At 41.3% G+C, this 26860-nt stretch overlaps 1 pseudogene; it reads left to right on the top strand.

Annotated features, from left to right (window-relative positions):
- The window catches only part of LOC123630032, a 36666-nt pseudogene that overhangs the window by 5921 nt on the left and 3885 nt on the right, over positions 1-26860 (top strand).

Raw genomic sequence — 26860 nt, forward strand, 5'->3', positions numbered from 1 at the left:
TTAATAATAATATAGCAATGCCTCGTATTTGTACAAGACAGCTTAGAGAGACTTTACAAACAGCTAATGCGTTTGTAATCATAAAAAACAACACTTTTCGAAGCACTTCGGCCTCATCGTCTCCTTTAGCGCTCTCAGCCCGCCTGTGAGGGAAATGTGACTTTTGCTGCAGGAACGACGAGGAGGCCGAGGCTGCAGAGGGTGACCTGCGCGGAGGGGGGACTCGAACCCGGTCCCCGGATGCTGAGCCTCCGGCAGTCCCTGCCGCAACCTGGGTAGAGAGGATTGAGACGGCAGTTTCTCCTGAAATAGATCCTTCCCTCCCCCCGTCCCCCGGTTTTACTTTCAATTACTGGACTTCCTGAATAGCGTAGAAACTGGGGAGGAGAAAGCCTTAAATACTAGCGGCCTCCAAGTAAGAGAAAACGCAAGGGTGGCTGTTCCGTGGTGGCGTCTGGCCCCTGACGCTGCGAGGTGGTGGCGGTGGCCTAAGACCAGCGTGGCACGTGCTGGCCCGGGGGCTCTGGCTCGTGGGACGTGTTTGCCGCAGCGAGGAGGGAAAACGGATTGTGGCGACTCCCTTTCAGCCGGGTAGCCGGCATCTCCTTTTCCAATCACACCCTGACCGGGAATCTTTGTAATTAATTGTTTCCCTGTGCAGTTGGGACCGTTTTCTAGTTACAATAATTTTCTCTTAAATTAGAAAATGATTGGTTCATTTTCTAAGTCTAGAGGCCATGCTGTTTAACTAAAAGCAAATAAAAAATGTTTGCATTTTTAATGACAATGAATTACCTAAAGTGGATTTTTAAAATTTAATAGTTGCGTTGGGAAAGATCAATTACTAAAATAACGTACTTTAACACATGTATTAGCTATTTTCTTATCTCGAGTTGCCTAAATTCTGCAATATTTATTTTACCTGGTTAAAATCTCAATCTCCTTAAGAATCCAATTTGCTTGACAAAACATTTGCTATCTGGCATCTAAAATTAAGAGATAGGGGACATTGTCTGAATCCAGAGCCTGTTAGTGTCTAAGCAGCTAACCTTCAGTCATTTAGTACACTAGACTTCTTGATAAAGATCTAAAAAATGGAACAGTGGTGGCAATTGAACTAGTTGATTTCTACCTTTTAAAAATAATAATCTCAACAATGCAGTGCTCTGAATAATTACCTATAGTGAAGGGTCTTGTTTGCCCAAAAATTGTCTTCTCCCACTCTCTAGTACAGAGTGTTGCAGGATTGAGCTTTCAGATAGAGTATTATTTTCTTGCAATGACAGTTTTTTTCTTTTTAGGAGTTTCAGCTACTTTTCTGAATCACTTATCCATCACTTAGTATATGGGAACTTGTTTATTCTGCAGACCCATTTATTTGACTATTGAAAGTAAGACTTGGGGATCTTGATTTTTTTCCTAGGGTCACAAAACTTCTAAGCTACTCCACTAAGTCTTGATAAAAGAAAGATTTCTTCAATCCTAACCTTGTCTTTCACCCAAAGGATATTGGTCAAATGGAATGTTCAGTGAAAATCTTGCAGGTTATGTTATTATTATATCTCAGAAGGGTGACCCTCTCAATCGACCATAGCAGCTGATATATCACTTTTTCTACAATATCGCATTTGACATTTACTGAGTTTGATTTTATTTTCTTGCTCTTTACCTCAGAAGGAAAAGGAAAGCCTAAATGAAGAATTGCATGAATTGAAGAAAGAAAATAAGCTTTTGAAGGAAAAAAATGCTCTTGCAAACAAGAAGAAGGAACATTTAGAATGTGAAATAAGACGCCTCAATAAGGTATCAGGCCAGCCCAAGCATGGGAGATCAGAATGAGAGGTCCCTGTGTAAGGACACTTTCCTACTGAAAGTCACAACAAAATCTAGCCTGCAACATGGGTCCCAGCCTTGGGGGCTTGCACAAGACATTATCTGTAATTTTAGAAATAACTCATGTCTACAGCTTTCAGCCATACATGGATAAGGAGGCTTTAGGGAATTTATGTCCCTGCAAAGAATCATCATGAAAAAGAGAAGTGAAGAGAAATTATAGACTATAAGAACTGTTTTTTTTTAGTTTGAAGAAGCACACAAAGCAAGTGGGTGTTTGCGAACAGTAACGTATCTCTTGGTCAACCACAAAAGCTTCCTGAGGAAACAAGCTGCTCTTTAAAATGATCACTAGAGCTGGGTGTGATGCACACTATATGGAAGCATGCTAAATGCCAGACCCAAGGCTGAGATTGTGGCCCTCCCAAGTGCAAGCCTAAAACCCACTTTTATTGGGGGCAGGATGTAGGGGGGGGGTCAGGAATAGTCAAGGCTTTTAGGAAAATGCAAGTGTTGTAATACCTTAACTCCAACGTAATTCTTCAGAGGGGCAGCCTGTGAATTGCTGCAAAAGGATAATGCGTGTGTGTGTGTGTGTGTGTGTGTGTGTGTGTGTGTGTGTGTGTGTGTGTGGTTTTATGGACTAATTACTTATCAGCGGGAAGGGGTCGATGACTAGTTCAGGGGAAAAATAAAAATTTGTTTGCTCTTGACTTCCAAGCGCCAAGCCATGTGTGGAACATGGGAATGCTGTAGCACGTGGTTGAGTTGAGATACGCATCTCTCAACTAGCTATCTCATGACCAAAGCCATAGAAATTGTCTTTCTTCTGAAAGGAGAGTAGGTGTTTGGCCTTGAAAATGTGCTCAGACCCTGTGTTTTGGACTGAATGCCCATGGCTGTAGTTAACCAGAGTTCCCAGGTATCATTTAAAGATCCTCAATGCTAAGCATGTGCCTGCATAGTTGATAAGATGCTTTGCAGATGTGACCCTGTATTAGATCTGTTTGTGGAACAAGTTATTCATCAGGAGAAAATGGCAAGGTGGAGATTGACTTCACAGGCAATGTACTTTATCCTCTAAAAAAGAAAAACAATGTTTAGACAGACAAATTTAGGGCAAATATGTATCTTTTTCCTCCTATTCTCTGCTGGAAAATCTTCTGCAAATGAATTAGAGGAACTAATTAAGATTATATTAAAAATCCCTCGCATTTTTGACACCGTATTACAAGTTTTCTTATATTCTGTAGTTCATGTCCCTAAATGTGGGCACAAAGATATAAATCTCGTAGATATCAGAACAGCCAAGAATGCTGTTTTTTTGCTTATGTCCATGTGCACACTTCATCTTTATTTATCTGTATTTATAGTTCATAATTTTTTGAAGTTAGAAAAATAATAATTTTATAATTCTGGTGATTATAATCATAAAATATCAATGAGAAAAATTGATTTATGTAAACGCAGATATTTATACAAATGTCACCTCCCAAAGATAACTTTTCTGGCTATCCTAATTAAAATTACATACTCCTCATACTTCCTGCTTTAATTTTTCCTTGGAATTTGTTACTACCTAATATATGTTTAATGTCTTATATTTATTACCTTATTTGTTTTCTGTCTCTCAATCTTGATTACAAGCTACATAAGGCTAGGATTTTTGTACAGCTGTCTTCATTAAGCACTGTAGACACAGTGTCTAGGGACCACAATACGTTTAGGGGCCCATAAATGTTTACTGTCATTTAAAATCAAAAGAAAAAATAAACTTTTGTTGAATATATGTTTTCATATATATTTGCCTTTATAGCAAGGCAGTTGTAAAATATAATTTTAATACGTATTTTTATGGAGAAAGGGACTCACAAAGGCAACAGCACAATGTGGTCCTGACTTTTTTTCTGTTTTGTGTACTGCCATATCTTGAGTGCCTAAACAGGGCCTTGCTTACAATAAGTTCTTAAATATTTGTTGAATGGGTAGATGAATGAATAGATGAATAAACAAATTTAATTAGCTAGTATGTAATATGTTCAATAGCCAATTCTAGACCCAAGATTTATGCTTTAATGAGCATAATACATTACTTATGGGCAGTGAGAAAAATAAAAGGACACTTAAAGCCAGAAGAGATTTTGTCCCACATGTCTGTTTACACCTTGAACTGTCACTTGAAAACATACATATTAAGTGATAGTTACGAAAAGAGATTTTTTTTCTCATTTAGCACATGTGTTAGAAGATCATGACGTGTAAGATGTTATTGTTCTTCTATGTTACAATGAATATTTTTCTTTTCTTTTTTACCACTGTGATGGAAGTTACTCAAAATGTTGATTTCAGCAGCGGACTGTGCACACCGTGCACCACAGCACGGAATTGGGGCCTGCCCTCCTTGTACAAGCCTGCTGACCCATTCACTCAGCAGAAATCTGTAATACGTCAGCCTAGTAATGAACTTGTGATTGTCAGAAGTTCACACAACTGTGTACTCAATCCAGTTTATTTGCTTTGAAGAAAATACCCAAGGGTTTTATTTTCATCCCTCTCTCCTGTTGGGGGTATGGCATGGTTGTATAGCAGAATATTACTCATCATTTGGGACATTTCTCAGCTTTTGAGAAACTCAGATTCTCAGACTCTACCCCCAGATCTGCTGATGCAGAATCTCAGACTGGCAGTGCCCAGGGATGGGCATGTTTGCTACCTCTCATGCTCCCTGAGGTCTGAGCATCATCTACAGAGTTAAATGTAATTAAACCAGAGAATCTAGAAAAAGGCGATAGATATGGTTTCCTTTCCTATTTGGCTAGGTAGAGGAGGGTCCAACATCAAAGCCCCCCTAGGTAATAATGGGGATTGAATAGCATAAGCATTATCATGGAGAAAAGACAGAGATTCTGGGGAAAAAAATACATAATGCAAAAAATCAAAAAGAAGAAAGTTATTCAGTCCTGTAAGCAACATTAAAGATGAAATTCTACCTTGTGGGTGCATTTGAAATGATTGTAACTGTTATAAATGGATTCATGTGATGTGGTAAATCTTAGATCACCCGTGTGCTTATCTGCTACCACAGGCTCTTCAGGATGCCCTGAGCATCGAGTGTTCTTCATCTTCCGGGGATTGTTTGTGGAAGTCTGGAGAGCGCCACCTTCAAGAGCTGAGGACAGAAATGGAAGTTCTCAAGCAGCAGGTGAGAAGCTGGAAGTGACATGAACACAAGAAGACAGGGGTTTGTCACACTCCTTTGGACACTTGTTTTGCTGCTCAGAATATGTCAAAAGTTTTTTGCATTTATTTTAATTAGAATTATCTAACTTTACAGCTTGATAGGAAGACTATAGATCAGTTAGTTCGTTCCCACACTGTATAAAAGAGGGAATTGAGTGTCTGCTGGATTAAATGGCACGGCCAAGCTCACACAGTCAAAAGAGGGGTATGCTAATTAACCCTTGGGTGAGATTCTGTTAGCACTGGGTCTAGAGTGTTTCATGTAGAGATTATTTTTAAAATGCTGTTTTCTGTTTTTTTTTTTTGAAACAGAGTCTCGCTCTGTTGCCCGAGCTAGAGTGAGTGCTGTGGCGTCAGCCTAGCTCACAGCAACCTCAAATTCCTAGGCTCAAGCAATCCTCCTGCCTGAGCCTCCCAAGTAGCTGAGACTGCAGGCCTGCGCCACCATGCCCGGCTAATTTTATCTATATATATTTTTTAGTTGGCTAGATAATTTTCTTTCTATTTTTAGTAGAGATGGGGTCTTGCTCTTGCTCAGGCCGGTCTTGAACTCCTGACCTTGAGCGATCCACCTGCCTCAGCCTAGACAGAGTGTTAGGATTACAGGTGTGAGCCACCACGCCCGGCCTAAAAATGCTATTAATCCAAATTCTGGGCCTTTTCAGAAAATGGTGGCAGCCAGATTGTGATTTCGTAGCTGCTGGCCTCCAGACTTTTGAACAGGAAGGGCAATTTTAAAGGGCATCCTTTGCACTGGGCATAATCACTGAAGAGCCAGGTCTGCTCAGCTGTTCCCATGTGTGGGTAGCACCACCTGGCAACTTACTGATGCCCATCAGCTCCCTCCTCCCCACTCACCCAGCTTCCCTCACTGTTGCCAGGTGGGCAGCAAGAGTAAGGATGCGCTTGCTACAACAGTTCATGCATGTATCTGCCGGCAGCTTAGGGCTGTAGGGATGTAGCTGCCTACACTGTTTGTGTCTAACTGTAGTTCATTCAGCTGGTGTGCGCTTGGCTGAGGGCCCAACCATGCATAGCACATCTCTTTTCCTGTGAAAGGTTAAATAAACTAATGTAGGTAAAAGGCTGGAACAGTTCATGGCAGTGTCGATAAATACAGGACACATACAGGAATCCCAATGCCTGAAGCACATGTTGCCGGTAATGTATTAGCAGTGGGGAAGAGGGCGTCATAGAACAAAGGGATGGAAAGTGTCTTTTTCTGATGTCCCTGGGTTTGATTTGTTGACTGTTTTGCTCTGAGCAAGTGCCAATGACAACGATTTTTGATGCAGTACATGAAAAGATTGAGCACTTGTGTTATTGTTGTTATTTATTGTTATTATTTCATAGGAAGTAGCCTATCTGTAAGTAGATCTAAAAATGTCATAACACTTGATGGTGAAGTTGGGTTTTCTCTTCTACCAAGTTCATTTGAATAATCGTGGTCATATGCATGGCTTAAAAGTAAACCCATGAAGAGAATAGGGTAATATGCAGAGTGTCAAAGCTCTGTCAAATTCTCAATCCCTAAAACACTGTTGGTGCTAGCTAGGATTCCTTTGAAAAACAAAAAGAACGCATTGCTTATGTTCAAAGACTTGAATCCTCTTTGGTGCTGATGTATAATGTACATAATGTGTCACTCTTACACATGGAGTTTACAGTAATGGATTAGCTCATATTTGACAAAGACAGTGACAGGTATGATTTTTTTCATAATCCCCAGTGGGAGATCCATCTTCTTAGTTTTGGGGTGGCTCTGTTGGTAACTTTCTTCATAAGCATTTTAACTGCACATTTCTAACTGGGCACCCACAATCACCACATCACCAAGTGCCACGTGAAACACTAAAGGGCTTAAATACACAAAGAAATTGAATTAGAGTCTTTGCCTCTACCTGGCTGAACTGATGACATTGCCAGGGTGTTCCACTCTAATCAGATGGCCTGGTCCCATGTAAAAGGCTTCTGGTAATTGTTTACAGAGCGTTAAACTGTCTCTGGAATTGCACCTCAGTTCTCAACCAAGAAAATAAAAATAAAAATAAAAATGCCAGCTTGGCTGTATATAGCTTCTTTGCAATGCTTCTGGTAAATAAAGCCTTAAAAATGGAATATGTACATCTGCATCTAGAGCTATCGAAAGTGTTTAATTTTTTGTCTTGCCTATTTTGTTCTATTATTGTTGACTTAAAATTGAAAAACCCTTAGTTAAAATTTATTGCACTGTTGGTGATGAAGGTACAACGTGCATTAGTGTTTATAGACAAAAATCTAGCTACTGTGTTCCAATGTAAGTAATTTAAGTCATGGTCTAAGAGGAATTTTTTTGCCTCATTAGCTGAGTTTCCTTTGTTTTCATAACTTCACATGCTAGTCTACAAGCCACCAGTCAACACTATGCCCATTAAAAGCAACAACAATAATTAAATCTATTTTTCTTTTTAGATTGATCACCTTCTGGAATATTTGAAGTACCTCTCAAGAGGTGTTCCACTAAAATATTACTTATAAAGGGCAAAATTTGTGAACGCCTTACTTTTCCACACACATCAGGCTTTCATTTCTATTTTGCACTCAACCTATACTTTATACTTGGGCGCTTTAGCATGTCAGTATTCTGTGGCTTCCCTTCACAGCTCTTGTCAGTAAACTGTCATTTAGAACTTCAAGCATTGTCATGCTTCGGAGCCCTTGTGTTGGTGCCAGATGACTGGTCCAGAGGGTTCATCACCACAGTGGAGAGTGTGCAGCAGAGAGGAATTGTTTCAAAACATACATATTGTTACTTTCCTTCTGAATTCCTGATGCAGGAATTGTTGAGAGTTGCCACTGTAAACAAAGCGAAAGATAAAATTAAATAGTCCTGTGTATTTCTCCATCATACCATGAAGAAATATTCATGAAGACAGCATAGAAACATCTCAGATTGCAAAGGCCCAGAAAACACCTTTTCTGAAATCTTTTAAATGGCTTAAGAGTAAAGGAAGCTTTTATAACCGCAAGTTAATGTTTCTTAGGTGCAAATATATGAAGAAGACTTCAAAAAAGAATGATCGGATCGAGAAAGACTTAATCAAGAGAAAGAGGAGCTACAGCAGATTAATCAGACTTCCCAGTCCCAGCTGAACAGGCTCAATTCTCAGGTACAAATCAAAACAAAATACTCTTTGCCAGAATATGTGTATTTTATTTTATTTTTTTTCTTTAAAAAAAAAAAAGAAGACTTTTTGACTTCTGTTAGTTGACACTGGATTTTCTGGAGAGATTAGCACCTGCAATGAAATCATTCTTAAACAATCTTGTGAGGAGATGAAAATGACTGGAAATTTTTTTTAACTAAAGTATAGTAAAGTATTACCCAAGAAATTGGATTCCAAAGTCTTTTATAAAATACAGTTCTTTTGATCTTTTTCTCATAATATTTATCTTGGTGGAATGGGAGTTGAACGACCTAGTACTCAAATAGAGTGAAGTGGTTTCTAAATTCTTGTCATTTTCTTTGAAGAGCTATGTGAGAGTGCTCCTGTCTGCCAAAAACATACATATTTCTAAAGGCCATTTACATGTGAAACTGAGGATTTTGTTCCGTGGGTTTCCAGATTTAATGTAACTGGAGCACTATCAAGGAAGCCAGATAATGGTTACCAGTTTATTAAAATAGAATATATTAAATGTAAGCACGCTAAAATTAAGTGTAATAGGATATATTAAAGTAGACTCAGGAAGTTGCCATGATGGGTAAATACTGATGTTAATGAAGAAAAATGTAGCTAACACAATTTGGCTTAAAAAAATAAAATGAAACGCAACATTTTTTTTTTTTTTTTTTTTTTGAGACTGAGTCTCACTTTGTTGCCTGGGCTAGAGTGAGTGCCGTGGCGTCAGCCTCACTCACAGCAACCTCAAACTCCTGGGCTTAAGCATCCTCCTGCCTCAGCCTCCCGAGTAGCTGGGACTACAGGCATGCACCACCATGCCTGCATAATTTTTTCTATATATATTTTTAGTTGTCCAGATAATTTATTTCTATTTTTAGTAGAGACAGGGTCTCGCTCAGGCTGGTCTCAAACTCCTGACTTCGAGTGATCCACCCGCCTCGGCCTCCCAGAGTGCTAGGATTACAGGCGTGAGCCACCGTGCCCGGCCGAAACGCAACATTTTTGATTTGCAAAATCTTGCAATGCTTTTGAATAAATAAGAGATCGTTGTGGTACCTTCTATGGCAGCTCTTAGCTTTAAGATTCTTAGTCTTACAAGACACTTTAAACTCTTAGTCATCCCCTTCCTCCTCCAAATACAAAGTAGATTGTGAATCAAACTTAATTTCTTTTCTGATTTTTATTGAAGGATTAATTTGAAATTTCTAATTCTACATGGAAAAAATTTTCAAGAGAACAATTTTCTCTCTAAGAAATTAGAGGAATAAAATAGTAAAATATAATAAAATAATTTTCTGAAAATAATTTATGCAACCTAATACATAATTTATAAACAGTGGGTAAGAAAATATTCTGGTTACTCTAGGTTAAGAAATCTCTCTTTTAGCTTTATTTCTTACATGCAGAGCTTCCTTAATTTCTTTTGTCACTGTATAAATAGTTTCACTTCCTACTATATTTGAGTTTTATCCATTCTTCTATAATAAGTTCAGATTGGTGATGAATTGATGTCTAAGACTGGCAATGTCCTTGCCATTACAGAACTTTTATCCAGCCCAGGAACATCTGTTCATCCATGCCATGTTATATGCTATAATCCACAAGTCATTTCCTGTGCCATCTGTAATTTTTGATAGTTATCAACAAAATAAATGTATTGTCTAGACACAGTATGGTATAATTGTGCTTATAAACTAAGGGACAATCTTAATGATATGTAAATGATATCTTAAAACTATTAAAATTTTCCTTTAAAATAATGATAGCCCAATCATTTATTTTTCAAAAGTGTCCTTCACTTTGGAAAAAGGATGTTAGAACTCACAAAGAAATATAGTAGATGGTTTGATGATCTTTGTTAAGTGTATTTACAGCAGGTTAAATGCTATGATATAATAAAAAGGACTGGGGTTACCTTAGTTGAATAACATATTATTTATTGTCCGAGTGGACTTTTAAAGGAATGTTTAGGTCAAATCATTCTGGAACTAGTTGCTGACACACCAGAACCGATTCATTCTGTCACCGGGGATGTTTTTAAGGCAGCAACAATGGTAAGATAGCAACGTGGTGAAATGAGACCTGCTTAAGTACTCAGGAGTCGGAGAAATTTGGGGGGAAAGACCTGGTGGTCCTGCCACTCTAGTGCTCAGTTGATGTGACCTTGAGCAGGTTATTCAACCTGCAGTGACTCCCTTTCTTCATCTGTCGGATGACAGAGTTGGACTAGATGAGCTCTAAAATGTTTCTTATAACTCTAAAACCTCTCTCTTTAAAAAATAAGTTACCTAACCTCTCTGAGTATCCTCACCTGTAAAATAGGGATAACGATGCCTGCTTCATGACTTCACAGAGTTGTTCTCAGGGTTAAGTAGGGGAAAAAAGCCTTTATAAAAACACCGAGCTGAAGTCATGACTCAAAGGTATTTCATAAATTATTTTAGTCTGTTAGAAGGGTGCATGTTTAATAGTTTCATTTAGTTATATGAACATGCTACTTTCAGTTCCTTGTATTCTAATTCCTGTGCTTTTTTTCTGCAAGGCATTCTGCTTTGTACTGTAAAGGAATAAAATACCAGTTCTTGTTATTAAAGAACTCACGATATAATTAGAGAGACATACACAGTCTGTTCTGAGCATCGCAGATTCCGTATATGTGAATTTGCCTGCGCACTGACGTGTGTTCCCCCAGATCGGCCCCTGCAGTGCTCTCCTGGCACATTCGCACACCTGAGCAACCAGATTCCGTATATGTGAATTTGCCTGTGCACTGACGTGTGTGTGTTCCCCAGATCAGCCCCTGCAGTGCTCTCCTGGCACATTCGCACACCTGAGCAACCAGATTCCGTATATGTGAATTTGCCTGTGCACTGACGTGTGTGTGTTCCCCAGATCAGCCCCTGCAGTGCTCTCCTGGCGCATTCGCATGCCTGAGCAGGCAGTGGCAGAGTCACCTGACATGCACATTCCTGGCTGAGGTTGAACACGGTGCTGCTGCCTTCCTGTTTCAGTTCTCACACTGTAGAAAGTTTCTTTCTTGTGATCCATTTAGTGCCATGTGTTTCACAGCTTTGTGCTTTTTGTTGGTAATTTCATTGTTTACAATGGCCACGAAGCGTAGTGCCGAAGTACTGTCAGTGTTCCTAAGCGCATGAAGGCTGTGACATGCCTTTACCGAGAACACGTGTGTTAGGTAAACTTCATGCAGGCGTAAGTTGTAGTGCAATTGACCATGAGTTCTGTGTTAATGAATCAGCAATATATAAAACATAAACACATAAAACAGCAACACATAAAACAAAGTTATGTATCAATTAGTTGACAAAAATACTGTGACCAGAGGCCTGCAGGAACTGAAGCCTGCATTTCTTCTAGGAACAATGGTTCAGAATTCACTAACCCGGTATTTGTTATGACTTTATGGAACATAACTACTGCCAGGAGCAAGAATTGACTATACATAGCACATATTGGACAAAGCCTCATAGTAAACACACGACTCCACGTGGGAAGACCAAGGGAGGAGGGAATAATTCTGAAGAGCGCAACTTGGAAAGATATCGCCCAGGAGGAGACATTTGGCCATGCCTTTTAGGGATGCGGAAAATGGGGTATAGGGATAAGGGTGGAATTAATAAACACTCAGAGAAAAAGGGGCTTCCTCTAGGTGTGTCAGATGTGGAGGGACCCCAGGGCAGGTGACTGTGCTAGATGTGGCTGGGAGAAGTCGGTGTGACTTTGAATAAGTTACTCAACATCTCATGTGTGGATGTCCTCATCTCCAAAATGGAGATAATATTAAGTATCACCTGGGGGCATTAAGAGGATTCAATAAGTTATTGTACGTGAAGGATTTAGATCAGTGTCTGGCCTGTGTTAAGTGCATGTACAGCATCTAACATTTATTGTGGGGGCTTTTGAATGTCAGAATGACCAATTCCAGCTTCATTCAGTCAGCAGTGGAAGCCGTTTCTGTATCTATATCTAAATAGATCAGCTTAAAACTCAGAATTACAATAGCCTCAAAAAGTTGGAATAGGATTTAAAGCTATCCAGCTTTCCACACTTCATTTGGGAATTTCAAGATAGGATCAGTGTGTGATTGGAAAAACCAGAATGTGACTGTTTTTGTTGGCGTTCCTGCTGCCAGCGCCTCAGCGCTCAGGTCTCTGAGTCTGTTGCTGACAGCTGGGTCAGGAGTGCGTTTGGAACCAATGACTTGAACTCTTCTTGATAAGCAAATGCCTTTGTTTTGTCCATAGACAAAAGCTTGTCAGATGGAGAAAGAAAAACTGGAAAAGCAATTAAAACAGGTATGTTGGTCCTTACCTAAGCCCTCTTGTCACAGTTGAGGTGGCAACTGCAAGTCACTCACACGTTTATTCCCATGTACAGCGTTTCTCGTGGTCCCGGTTAAAGGCATGCGCTGCTGCAGGTGGCCCAGAGCAGCCTGTGCCTTTCATTACCGACTGAACCGTCAGTGGGTGGACCACGCTTGGGAACTACCAAAGACTTTCAGCCGTCACACTCGGGCAGAACACGCGCTTTCTGGAGCATGTTTCCAGCGGCACAAGCCTTAGTGTGTGTTCACTCAGATGGAGATTCTTTGTACACCCACAAACATCTGGGAAATATATTTCCTTGGTATTTCTTGCAGTTGCTCACACAATTTACAGTGGAAAACCATAGCAAAGATTTTGCCTCTTTCAAGAAAATGTCTTGATCACTGAAGCATTCTATCCTGTGGGTTCTCTAGTGGCCTTAAAGAATGAATATTGTTTCTCTTAATTCCTAATTTCCTTTCTGGACTTGAGTTGTCTCTGACTGCAATCTAAGAAAACTTACTTTATGCCTCAGTGGATGGTTTTTCTTCAGTGAGGACCCTCTATGACGATAACTCAGAAACAAAAAAGTTAACTCTGTATACTTTTCAAGTGTTTCTAATTTCTTCAAAATGAAGAAGTGACTATAGTTTCACCTTAGATAAAATTTGGCCTTGGAGTCTCGTCTGTATTGGTCCTGAATCTATACTGACATATTTACTATTTTGAGTTAGAATTATTCCAGATTGGGCACCTCAAGATTGAAACCCAAGCTTGTTGTGTAGAGCACGTGTCAGTGTAACTCCCCAGTTTCACCCACTGCCCATGAACTGACAGCCTTGTTCTCCCCAGATGTGTTTGCCAACCTGTCACTGTGGCTTGGTTTTCCACCTGCGGGATCCCTGGGGACCAGCAGGCCCTGCGGCTGTGCAGAATCCACAGGAGCACCCAGTAAGTAAGAGCTTTCATTGTGGCAAATAAATGCTTAGTGTTCTCTTTAGGTAAAAATTATGTGCATCTCTGGAGTTTTGGCATGTAATACTACTATCTGTAGAAAGAGCTTCTATTTTCTCTCATCCCCTAATTTGTACTGTTCCGGTGGTCGGTGTACAATATAATTATCTTTGAGACACTGAATCCACAGGACACATAGATATGAATAAATTAACTGAAAGGTCTCAAACTGAGGTATGATTTCCTGAACAAACATGTAACATTTCATATGGATCATTTTCAATTGGCATGCCCGACTCTACTCAAAGGATGTTTTTATGTGTAAAGAAAAGCAAAGTAAATATGGGCAAACAAAAAATGAGATGCTTCTTTTAGTTATAAACGTAAATTGAACAACTATGGATATGGCTGCCTGTGTGCAAAATAGCTTTTGACATTTTTCAATTGAAAGGATTTTCTTAAAGGATCCAAAAAAAAGTGACCCACTTAAACTGTTCTCCACGGCTGTGTCTGCCCAGGCAGAATGAAGCGAACAGTTGAGCAATTATTTGTGAGTGGAATTGATTTGGACAGTCAACCTGAATAAGTCAAACCCGAAGTGCCCTTCCTTTCCTTCTCAGTGGCAGTATCCGCCCCCTCCTCTCCCCACAGTCTGAATTCTGCGTCTGCTCTCCATTTTGCCTATGTAGACAGAAACTTTATCCAGGAAAAGAGTTACACATTTTTCTAGATTTTGGATTTGCTCGGACAGTTCACCCCACATTCCTTAGTTTTTATTAATGGTGTTTCCAATGATGCAAAAAATTTGAGATTTTAACTGGAATTTTCCTGGCAAGGCACATACAGACCGCCTGATTCTCTTGGTTGCCTGAAACCTCTCATACTTTGGTACTTGAGTGTGACTCAAAGCCCGTGTCTCAAGGGAGGATATGACGACTCTCTGGGTGGCATGAGCATGTCAGGATTTAATGAGCATCTCTGATTTGGCCCTGGTGTGACACAGCACACTGCCGAGAACTGGGTTTTCATGTTACCCATTGCTAGTGCTGTTCCCTCTTCCTTTCTCATTTCCTCTTTTCTTTACCTGTTTCTTTACCTCTTCCTTTCTCATTTCCTCTTTTCAGTCTTTACTAGAAACATTTCTGGGAATCTTCAAACACAGCTATTATTCCTTAAAATTTTTTTTTTCTAAGAATGTAGGAGTAGACTAAGATTGTGGGAAACATAAAGAGAAATCTATTTAGGAGTTAGCTTCTACAGGTTGGGGAATTGGAGAGAGATTTTTATAAAAGATTAACAATAAAACCAGTAAGTCATTCAAGTTTAGGAGTAGAAATGGCATTTTTGTCAACTCTTCATTTACAGAAGGAAGAAAGGACTTCACCTTCTCATTAGACTTTCCTGTCACCTGGAAGGGGCGAGGCCATCAAGACCACACAAACTTAGCACCAACACAGATCCACGTTTGAAAACAGGACTCCAGGCCATGCGTAATGGCCTACAGTTTCAAGCTGTATTCAGTTTTTTAAAAAATCTTACATAATGGCAGAATTTACAGCAAAATCCTCAGAGTTAATTTCAAAAGAATATTCCATGTTTCTTGCTAATAGCTAAGCCTGAATTCAGTCACAGGCAACGATGCTGGTGACATGATGGCATATTCACCTTTTGGTGACTCTTCTGAGCTATAAAACTGAGGCTCACATCACTTACCCTGTGTGTTACTGGAGACGTCTAAAAATAGATGAGAAGATAAAAAGCAGAGGTGATCTCATTTCCCCTTTTAGCTTTTTCATGAGCCAAAGGAGCCAGGAGCCCAGGTGCCTGAGTGGGGCAGGGTGAGGTCACACTGTCCCGGCTCTGAGACAGGCGGCGTTCCCAGTGTTGTGTCAGGTCATCGAACTTTGTAGGCTACTGTTAGTGGCCGGGCAGCCCTATCAGTGCTCTCTAGTGGCTCACGTTAGAGAAATTTTCCTCAAGTTATTTTTAGGAGATAATTGAATAATGGCACAAAAGATGTATATTGTCTGTGTCTTGTGCGGAAGTAGGAGGCTGGGGTGGGCATTCGGAGCAGAAGGCAGGCCTACTTTGTGGCCAGGTAAAGCTGAGCTTGCTCCGTTCCAAGGAGTTAAATACAAAGATGCTGGCCTTGGAGCTATCTTAATAGTTCAGGTCTGTAGCTTATTGTTTATTCAATGCAATTTGTTTGACATGCTCCCTGACATTCAATATCTAGCTGTTCTTAACTAGTATAAACCTAAGAGAAAATCCCACGAGAAAAATCTGGTCTTTCTAGACTAGCCTGGTGCAGCAATTTGGAGAGTAGGTTCTGCTGGAGAACCGTGCAGAGGGAAGGGTGAGCCCTGCGTCGCCATCCTGAACCTCTGCGTGCCCCGTCCCCGTCTAACAGCTTAGGTTTCTTCCTTGAAGAAAATAGAAAACATATATTAAACTTGCATTTTTTTTCCTGGCCTCCTCATTGCCTCCAGTGTGAGGGTTTTTAAAAAAGTATGTGTCGATGGTAAGTTGCTTTGTTTTATGTATGGGCTAAGGTCAGTTTTACACAAGTGTTTATACTTCTGCAGATATCCAAAACACATCTGTTTCAAAAAAAGAAAGAAAGAAAGAAAACGTATCACAGCCGCAGAGTAGGAGAAATTCTGGCCAGAGTGGATTTCAGAGGGGTGGGGAGAGATGGTGGCAGTGATGAGGGAGGTGAGCAGGATGAAGGAGCTTGGCGACAGATTTGGGAAGAAATTACTTCTGTGTTGTCTGCTTAATAAAAGCCACATAACATAATGACGCTTTGTGACTTGCCGCTGTGCTTTGTTTGAAGTCCATATTGCTATAATAATGTTTTATTGTTCCACGCAGCCAGACTGCCCGTGGTACGCTCCGGACCGGCTTCCGCCAGACGCACAGCACAAGGCCAACGGTGAGAGCACAGCTGCACTGCTCAGTCTTTCATGTTGACTTTCTGATGGGATGTTGACTCAACATGTATTCATTTGTGCTCGGGCAAGACTTACTATAAAGTCGTGTTGCCCACACAACTTTAATTTGATGTACCTGGGGTTAAATTAAACTCCTAAAAACAAAGAAAATGTGCAGCTGCAGAAATGCATGAATCTCCATTCTGGCTTCTGGTCCTGTTCCAGTCTCAGAGCCAGAATTCCATCTGGGGCTAGAAATGAAAACTTTCCGCATATCTGTATGTAACAGCAGCAAAGCTCTGCGATTGTACTACAAAGGACAAGTGCTCATCTATTCCAGGTTTAAATGTCACTGGCAGACAGACAGAGGCAGCCGAAGGCTCAGAACTGTGTTCCTTTCTGGCTAAATGTCAGACTCCATGGCAGAGCTGCTCATGTAGGCCGGGGTTGCCCACAACAGCCACCTCGTAGTATGCTGGGAAAAACCACAAGTCGCCTGTCAAGTACTCATATCTAAGAGTACTTTGTAATCTTACTTTTCTTTAGTTTACCATTCTCCTTCTTTTTTATAGAATCTGCTATACTTTCTACCACTATGCTTTCTATGGTCTCACATGGCCCCCTAGAAGGAAGCTGTATAAACTGAGATATAATCATAATCCCACTTTTATTCTCATCGCATATAATCCAAAGTCCTTAATGTCTGCCACATGTTTGAAGTCTCATGACACACAACTGTGACTCTGACTTGTTAATTTCCAAAAATTTCAATCTATCTAAAGAAGCTGAAGATCTATTCTAATTTCAGGCCATTTAGTTCAGAGCTGAGATCATAGAATTCTAGTTTTTAATACAGGGAGTCCATTGTGGAGTGAAAGTAGGGAACCAGGGATACCACAGTTCGAGTTGTGAACTTCAGAGAGCTGCTGGGTTTGTCATGGTAGTCTATGTGAATGGACGCTCTCAGAGTTGTGCAGTATACAACCTGGACAGCTGTACACAGCACTGGGAGTGTTAAAGGCCATAGCTTATGGTAACATCACAGAGAAGAAATATAAAATGTGAGAACTCTATAATAAAATGTCCAGGTAGGTATTTATCAGAAAACTATAGGACTTGCTGTTTTTCTTTGCTTTCTACTACAGATATAACTAGTGGTTTTAATGAAGTTCTTGGGCTCCAGCTGTAATGGAGAGCTTTCGTTAGAAAGGTGTATTTTCCAGAATGGTTGTTGCATAACATCTGTGCTTTTGAAATCCATTGCTGTATAATAGCTGAGTTGCTACCCAATTATAATTTTCATTTTATATTGGTCTGGAATGAATATTAAAGATATTTTCTCCTTGAGTTGGAGTTTAATCACTAGAAAATACTCAATAGAGAATTACTCAGAAATTACTCAGTAGAGAATTCAGTAATATCATAAGTCCATTTATATATCACTATGCTAATAATTATGTAAAATAGAGATGAATTGTGGTGACATTCAGAAACTAAATAGAACATGCAAAAATGAAATTTCGTAGTCAGTGTATGAGACCTGCTGATTTTGTCTACTTAGGAAAAATATAATTCGTTTTGTGACGTATACATATACAGTGTGTCTACAGATGTAAAACTACAGTAAAGAATAAACCTCGGTGCTTACCCACCTAAGTGTTTTTAAAAATATTACTATTTTAATCTTCACAAGGATGCTATAAAATAGGTTTTATTTTAAACTGTTTTACACATGAGGAAACTGAGGCTTGGAGAGTTTAAGTAATATATCTAAATCCCACGGTAAACGGTAGCACTGGGATTAGAATCTCTGATATGCAGGATTCTAAGACCTAAGCTTTGAAGCAAACCCTGTAGTGCCTTTGAAAAGCTGCCCCTCCACTATGTTGAAATTTTCTAACATTACAAAGATGAGAATGGGGCTCCAATTTGGATAATAATATGACTAGTGTTTAACCCTCAATAATTTCACCTTGCTGTGAACCACAGCATATATTACCTGTGCTGCTCATCTGACACGTAGAATCTCACCGGTAAAGGACGCAGTCCTGTGTGAGAGTAAGAGTGCAGTTAGTATGTTGTGAACTAATGTGTGCATGGGCAGGCCTGGTGGGACCTGACAGGGGCGTGTTGCCGTTGGAAACCTGTCCTTCTCCACTCCAGCACAGCTCGGCAGCTCGCAGAGGCTTGTCTGCACCAGGGAGAGGGCTGACCATGGCTGGGGGGCCACGAAAGGAATTCTTGGCTCGGAAATCTGCCTGTGTGGGTTTGCCATGGCTCCTTCTGGCTCCACAGCCAGTGGTGTATGTCACAGCTGAAGCCAGGTCACCTGACTCGGCAAGAGCTCTGAAATCACCCTTGTCACAAATGATTCACGTGCCAGCATATAATGTCAGTAGTGATTCTTGTTTTTTGGTTCATTTAATTGGAAAGCTCTTTTTGGTTGTCAGTAGAAAAAAAGCCAAACTCTGTAAAATAATTTTAAAGAGATTTATTCTGAGCCAAATTTGAGGCTCAAAGCCAAGAAGCCTTGAGCAAGTGGACTCGCTGTGGCTGGGTTACAGTTTGGTTTTACACATTTCAGGGAGACAGGGGTTACAGGTAAAGTTATAAATCAATACGTGGGAGGCTACATTGGAAGGGGTGGGGCTTACAGGTGGGTTTAAAAATTCTTTGACTTGTAATTGGCTAAAGACATGAAGCTTTGTCTAAAGGCTTGGAGTGTTTTAAGATAAGGAGGTGTTAATCAGAGAGAAGCCACAGGACTTACATTTGTTGTGTAAACTGAGGACCTGCAGGTCTGTCTTGCATCCCCTTAGGCCTGTTAGTGGGTTACAAAGATGTCCCCAAGAAGGGAGGGGGCGTGATAAGGCCTGTCTGACCCCCCTCCTCCTGGCAGACAGTTTAGTTTTAGGATATTCCCTTGGCCAAGAGGGGGTCCATTCAGTCAGCCCATGGGGGGGTGAGCCTTAAGATTTTATTTTAGTTCACAGGTCTGTAGGTTTAACTAAATTGCTCAGAATTATACAATAATTTTGTGGTCTTGATCATTAGGGAATTATAGGTTTAAAAATCTTTTGATTGTACAGACATTTTTGTTATGATGGAAGACATTGTTTTACTATATGACTGATATATTCAGGAATATACTAGTCAATATGCCATATTTTGGGCTGAAAATATGAAAGTTCAAGCGATGGAAAGAAAAATGAGTAGAAAAATAAAACTATATCTCTGATAATCTATAAGCAAAAATTATTTCTTAAAATTCCTATTTTATTCCTTTAGTAAATGCTTATATTTTACTCATATTTATAAGAAATGAACCTTTTAGAAATGAGGATATTTAATATTGACCAGTATATTGTGCGTTATAGATCATCCAGTTCTGTTCTGACTAATTTCCTGCAACTCCTGAAAAATTACTTTTCTGACCCACAATAAATGTATCACATTATATTTTGATCCTAGTATCTTCGTCTTACGACAGCTCAACCTGAAGTAGTAGCTCTATTAAATGTTTACAGAGAAGTAGCTTCATTCGATTAATAAAAGGCATGGCAGGTGATTACATTTCAATAATACCACTGGATTCTCCTCTGACATTTCTGAGGCCTCGCACAAGAATAAATGGGGAACTGTGTGTTATGTAGTATTTTTATATATATGGAGTTACGCAAATTAATGAATCAATCTCAGAAACTCACATAGTCTATCTTCCTCCTACCCGAGTACAACTTAGAAAGCTCAGATTCAAAACCACCCAGGGCCGGCACATGGTGGCACAGGGAGCCCTGAGTGTTGGCCGCCTGGGACCCACCACTTTCCGACTGTGAGGACCCTTGAGCGTGGACATGGGGACAGCCCAGCTGGCACATCCCAACTCTGTCCACTTGCCCCCCACTACCCTACACATAGCACCCCTTAGTCAGCCTTCAGGCCTGCGAAGAGGACAGCCTGCATCCTGGGAGTGGGCCCAAGGTCACTTGGGCAGTGACTTTGGGGGTCTGCGTTTGGGTGCCAGGAGCTTGTTCTGGAGGGACGGATAGTCTCGCTGTGAGGGGGGATGTGGCTGGGGGGCCCAGAGCGGATCCCCTAAAGCATGGGGACCAGTGAAGGCCCCCCGGCCAGGGGCTGTAGGTGCTGAGTGCCACCCCAGTCTTCCCGTCAGCGGATTTTCACCTTGCTCCATTACTGTCGGAGGCTATTGTACAATGCTCTGGAGACACATTGAAAATCAACTTTTCTTTCAAAAACTGAAGATTTTAAGTGAAGGTTTTCAAGTCATTTGAGACTTGGCTTTCTATCTTCATGGCATTAAATAATGATGTTTTTCATACATGGAAGTCCACAGATGTTAATGAGTTACAGTTTCTGTTTAGAAGCATTTACAAAAGAACATTTTGATCTTGTCTCATCTGTTATCAGAATAAGATGCAAAATGATTTCTATGCCTCCAGAACAATGATGGCATAGTAGAGTTAGTATAACCTTGAAAACATGTTGTTTGTTTCCTCCTTTCTGAAATGTCCGCAGGCTAAGTTTTCTGATTGCATTGCATGCCAGCCACTTCTGTCCATTCCAAATTTTTCATGTGGTGCAGAGTTGAACTTGGTCTAATGAGCTCGAGCTCGATTCTTGCATGGTTGGAAAGGCATGAAATGTAGGCTTGTGAGATTGTGCTGTGAGCAAACATAGTTCTTTCTTTACAATATAGAAGATCAAAGCCTAAATATTATAGCTGGCCTATACTAATGTCTAATAATCACTAATTAACTGAATCCTGACTGAATTCATTTCCTAGGACTGCCGTAGCAAAGTACCACAAACCGGGTGGCTTAAAACAGCAGAAACTTTTTCTTCACAGCTTTGGAGGCCAGAAGTCCGAAGTCAAGGCGTGGGCTGGGTCGGCCTCCCTCTGGACCCCCAAGGGAGGGTCTTTCCTGGCCTCTCACAGCTTCAGGCAGCCCCTCCGAGCTGCGCCTCCTTCCTCCCAGGCCAGCTTCCCTCTGTGTCTGCGTCCCCATTTCCTCTTCCAGTTAGTGTCGTACAACAGTCCACCCTAATCCAACGTGACCACTTTTTAACCCAATTACAGGATCACGTTGCAGTCATATTTCAAAGAAAGGTCATATTCACAAGTTCCAGGGTTGAGGACATAAATATATCTTTTTTTTTTTTTTTTTTTTTTTTTTTTTAGAGACAGAGTCTCACTCTGTTGCCCAGGCTAGAGTGAGTGCCGTGGCATCAGCCTAGCTCACAGCAACCTCAAACTCCTGGGCTCAAGCGATCCTCCTGCCTCAGCCTCCCGAATAGCTGGGACTACAGGCATGCGCCACCATGCCCGGCTAATTTTTTCTATATATATTTTTAGTTGGCCAGATAATTTGTTTCTATTTTTAGTAGAGACGGGGTCTCGCTCTTGCTCAGGCTGGTCTCGAACTCCTGAGCTCAAACGATCCACCCACCTCAGCCTCCCAGAGTGCTAGGATTACAGGTGTGAGCTACCTCACCCAGCCCATAAATATGTCTTCTGAGGAGACAGAATTCAAGTCATGACACTAACTATATGCTAAGCCGCCTTTGCTGTGGGTGATCTGGAGTCAGAAAGGAAACTTCCAGATCCAGAAGGGAGAGACAGAAGCATCCTCCCTCCCGATGCTCTTCCTTCCTTCATCCCCTGCCAGGTGTCCCTCTTTCATCCATTCTATTTTAGCAGGTAGCTTCCATGCTAAAATTTCCTTCATTGGTCTTTGGGGATATTAATTTCTGTTGTTTGGTGCAGCACTGTGTAGCAGACACTTGGTTTTCTTCCTGAGAGCCCCTTTCCTCACTCTAGAACCCGTATTTGGTGTAGGTCTCAGGGAAGATGAGTCTTGTCCCAGTGGCTACCCCCAGCCGATCACAAGGCAGCGCAGCTGTTCCTTCCCAGTGTGGGATTGGGCTGGGAAGAAGCACCTGACCCGATTGATTCTAAGTTACAAGACGTGCATGGACATCAATGCGGATGAGGTGTCCTTGAGGGAAAGATTCTAAGCTCTTAAAAAGAGGCATGAGAGAGAAAGCCCTTTTGCTTATTTATTTTGTCTCTGGACATCCGTGTGTGAGGCTGTGTAAGGTCTGGAGATAGAGTCATTTTGCAAACATGACAGGGCCTCACCAAGGCAAGGCAGGCAGGACACAAGGATGACGCCGGATACTTAATAGCGTCCTTGATGTGCTCAATTGACGAACCCTGCAGCCTCCCTACATCTGTGTGGTAGTGAAGTTTCCATGTTGACCCAGCTGCTGAGAGGAAAATTCGGAAGCCTGTCTCTCCAGCAGTCTGGGAGCAGCTAATCCGCCCATTTTCAGTCAGCTTGGGTTGTTCGCCATAGTAATACACATGTATTCCATGCTTATTCTTGTCAGCCTCAGTCTGTGATTTCATTTTGAGCAATCATTTGGCATTTTTGAAATGGTTTGCCTATTGCTAGGCTGCATCTTAGTCCCTGTGCTTTCTGAAAAGACAAAGTGGAACACAAGAGGCATGTATGAGAAAAAAGTCATGAGATCTACAGCTCAAATAATAAATAGCCTCGTGTAAGGTCTTATTTCAAACTTGAAACTTTGGCCTAAATTTTAGTGTCCTTTATACGGAATGGATGTATTTCAGAGTGTTGGCTGTGTTACAAAGCTAACATCGTACATTTACCTGTTGTAATACATAATGAAATTAAAGGCATATTCCCCATCAAAAACACCGCCAAGTAGAATTGAATTTTAAAACTTCCAGCAAAAGACATGATCAGGTTTGCAAGTTGCTTGCCGTTGTACTACTTGATGTCATTCACAGTTGTTTGAGAATTTGCAAAGATTTCTCAGATGGGAGATTTTTATTCTAGCATTGCCGTCAATTTTCAGGGTCATGGAACTTCTCACATTCCCAAAATTCTTTTGATCACATGTTTGTGGTTCCCTAAATTTAACATTTTCTTCTTTTTTTTTTACTGGTACATGATAGCTGTACGCATTTTGGGGGTCCATGTGGTATTATGATGCCTGTATACAATGTGTAATTATCAAATCACGGTGATGGGAATATCCATCACCTCCAACACTTGTTTTTCTCTCTGTGTTGGGAAACCTAAAATTCTCCCCTTCTAGCTATTTTGAAATATACTATACAAATGACAATCCAAAAGTTTGAAATTCTAGCTTCCCCACACCTGTCTCTGTGCCCAGACCCACAGCTCAAACATCATTTCCTCATCTCACACAAGGTGGTGAGCTGGACCCAGCATTTCTAAAAGTTGCACACTGGGAACCCTAAATGGCAAGACAATAATAAATGTGCTTGAAACGTAGACTCTCTTGGAAGGTCTCCATCAGAGATGAAAAACTGAGGGCCAATTTTGCAGTCTAAGTCATGACCTATATTTGTTTTCGTATCTGAATATTGAATAAATTGAGACAGCAAAAAATGTGCCATGCAAACTCCAAACACACTGTATTCCTTCAGTAATACACATTCAGTAGTTTTAAAACTTGACAGAACACTCTCTTCCTTTTCTAAATGTCAGGAATGTGTTTCTAATGATGTTAGACCACAATATCATACGTTGCAATAGGTGCCACCACTTAAAATCCTTTGCCAGGATGTGAAAATTCCTTAGTCCAACATTCATAAACTAATTAGTGTGTTTTAGTGTAAAACTAGCTTCATAAATGTAGACAGTGCATAAAGTGATTTTATTTAAAATAGGAATACTTCCACGAGGAATCTAGAAAAAGTTAAGTTCTGTGGCTGAATGCTGTGAAGAGAGGCTATGTGAGATGTAGTGAAATCAGTGGGGAATGGACGCATCTCATGGACAGGCATCGTTATTTTACTGGAGTTTGGAAAACCAAACTTGCTATTATGATAGATCATGCACCTATTTGACCCTTTAAAATAAAAAGCTTATTCACAACTATATTCTATGTTAAAACAATTCTCTCTTCTTAAAGAAAAAGAAATACTGTGAAGAGTTGTAGAAAACACGTGGGAATTGGAATTGAACAGACTCCAGTTTGATTTCAGTTCTTCCTCTTAATATTCGGACAATCTTAAGCAATTTTACTTCACCTTTTCTTTCCTTTTTTTCACAGAGTTTTCGTAAGATTAATAATGTATGTAAATCATTGGGCACATAGTAAAGGCATGCAAAAAACAGCAGCTGCAGGTAATAGCCGTGTTTCGGCACAGTGTGGCATCGGCCCAGGTGACGCAGGGCCAGGCATCAGTGGCTGCACTGGTTTCCCAGGGTGGCTGTAACGCTCCTTCCAGAACTCTTTAAGGGTGTCTTCAGAAATGCTTTAAAAATGAATAGTTAAGGCCTAGCGCGGTGGCTCACGCCTGTAATCCTGGCACTCTGGGAGGCCGAGGCAGGAGGATCGCTCGAGGTCAGGAGTTCGAGACCGGCCTGAGCAAGAGCGAGACCCCGTCTCTACTAAAAATAGAAAGAAATCATCTGGCCAACTAAAATATATATAGAAAAAATTAGCCGGGCATAGTGGCACATGCCTGTAGTCCCAGCTACTCGGGAGGCTGAGGCAGGAGGATCGCTTGAGCCCAGGAGTTTGAGGTTGCTGTGAGCGAGGCTCATGCCATGGCACTCTAGCCCGGGTGACAGAGTGAGACTCTGTCTCAAATAAAAAAAAAAAATGAATAGTTAAGATCTCCATGCTTTAAGTGAGATTTTGAAGTATGAAAACAGAAGCCATATATGTCCCACTACAGGAATTTCGCTTGCAATAGGTTTTGTAAAGACTTGGTTTTTGGGGTTTTTGTTTTTTAATTATTTGTTTTCATTCTTTCCGAATCTTCTCATTGGAAGACCTTGTTTATTTTTAGTTTGGTACCCGGAAATCTCTCCATTCCCCAGCAGTGTTCTGGTGGTCCTGGCAGTGACGGCGGTGGTCTTCCCTTTCCAGGTGCTTGGGCCTGTCTAGAGCGTTATGAGCAATGACAGCTGAGTCCTTAGAAGCCGTCCACCCGGGCAGTGAATGACGTCATGACGGCTACAACTCCGTTTATTTCTTTCACAAAATAGAATCATTCATAAAATTCCTAAGATTGACCAAGAAAAGGTTGAAGGCTGTTTAACAATTTACATAAGTAATCTTGACAATAAGTTTTTTGTTGAAACACAGTTCAAATGAAAGCAGAGGGGAAACCCTTTGGGTGGTTGGACACAATCCAGCAAGACCAAGACCAAACCACTAGGGCCTCGTAAATGACCTGGCTTCAGATCACTGACGTGCTGGCACCAATGGAGGGTAAGAAGAAAAACTACTTTACAAACGACAAACACACGGCAAGAATTCTTGTTTGGAGAATCAGAAAGCCAGTGTTAGTGTTGATGATAGAGATTTTTAAAAGTCAGCTGTCTTGCTTTGATGCAGTGAATAAGTCTGTTTGGAAACCTCTTCAGAGCAACAACATCATGACGTGACAACGGTCGGCTTTGCAAATCCTACCACCGCTTGTGTCCCTTCTGCCCCCAGGACCCTTGTCCTGCAGCTTCCTCTCCAGGTCCTGTCCCATTGGTTCCACAGCACTTTGAAGATGTCATTGGTTCTAGAAGGGAGAGTCACATCTATGTGTGATTTTCTTAAGCTTTCCTCATGAGAACAGTCCTGCAATAATGACTGTATGTTCTGAACATGCTGTTTGCCTTGGGCTCGTGTGCGATGAGCACACTTCCCGAAGGCCAACCAGTAGGGGACAAATACAGGGACCAGGTGACCCTCCATGTTTGGAAAGCCCCACGTACAAGCAGCAAGGACAAAAAGGTGCTGAGCTCAAAGTGGGTGCTGACGCGACATGACCAAAGTGGACAAGAGCGAGTCTCTCCTGATGGGTCCGTCTGGGGTCTGTGCTTACCTGGTTCCACCCATGGGCAGGGTGCAGAATGGCACCACTGGCAGCTGGCAGCCTGTGGAGAGGGCTCACGGCGGTTCCTCTGTGTACACGGCTAATGCTCTGCATTAGTCTCAGCCTTTCGCACTTACATGGGCACAGTCAAGATAATAACAATGCCACAAAAGCACAGCATATGACTAGAAGGGGACAGATGGCTTTCCCTGGCATGACAGAGCCATAACTGAAGGGCGAGGCTACATGACGCTGATGTCAGCTCGTCTTTATTTTACCATCTGGCTCCTTGTCTAGGGCTCCCTCAAAAGGGATGTCCCCGCTACCCTGCGCCGGGGCCTCCTCTCCCACACGGCAGTCCGTGCGGAAACACAAAGGAGGTGGATGGTGCTGGTGTTCTGCGTAAGCCCCATGCCAGGCTTGTTAGCAGAAGCCTCTTCCTTCACCCCGGCTGGCTTCCCCTTCGCAGCCAGGAGTCTCCACTTAAGTCCTTTTTAATGAGAGGAGCTCAGTGCT

Source organism: Lemur catta, unplaced genomic scaffold (assembly GCF_020740605.2).
Source record: "Lemur catta isolate mLemCat1 unplaced genomic scaffold, mLemCat1.pri scaffold_70_ctg1, whole genome shotgun sequence".
NCBI lineage: Eukaryota > Metazoa > Chordata > Mammalia > Primates > Lemuridae > Lemur > Lemur catta.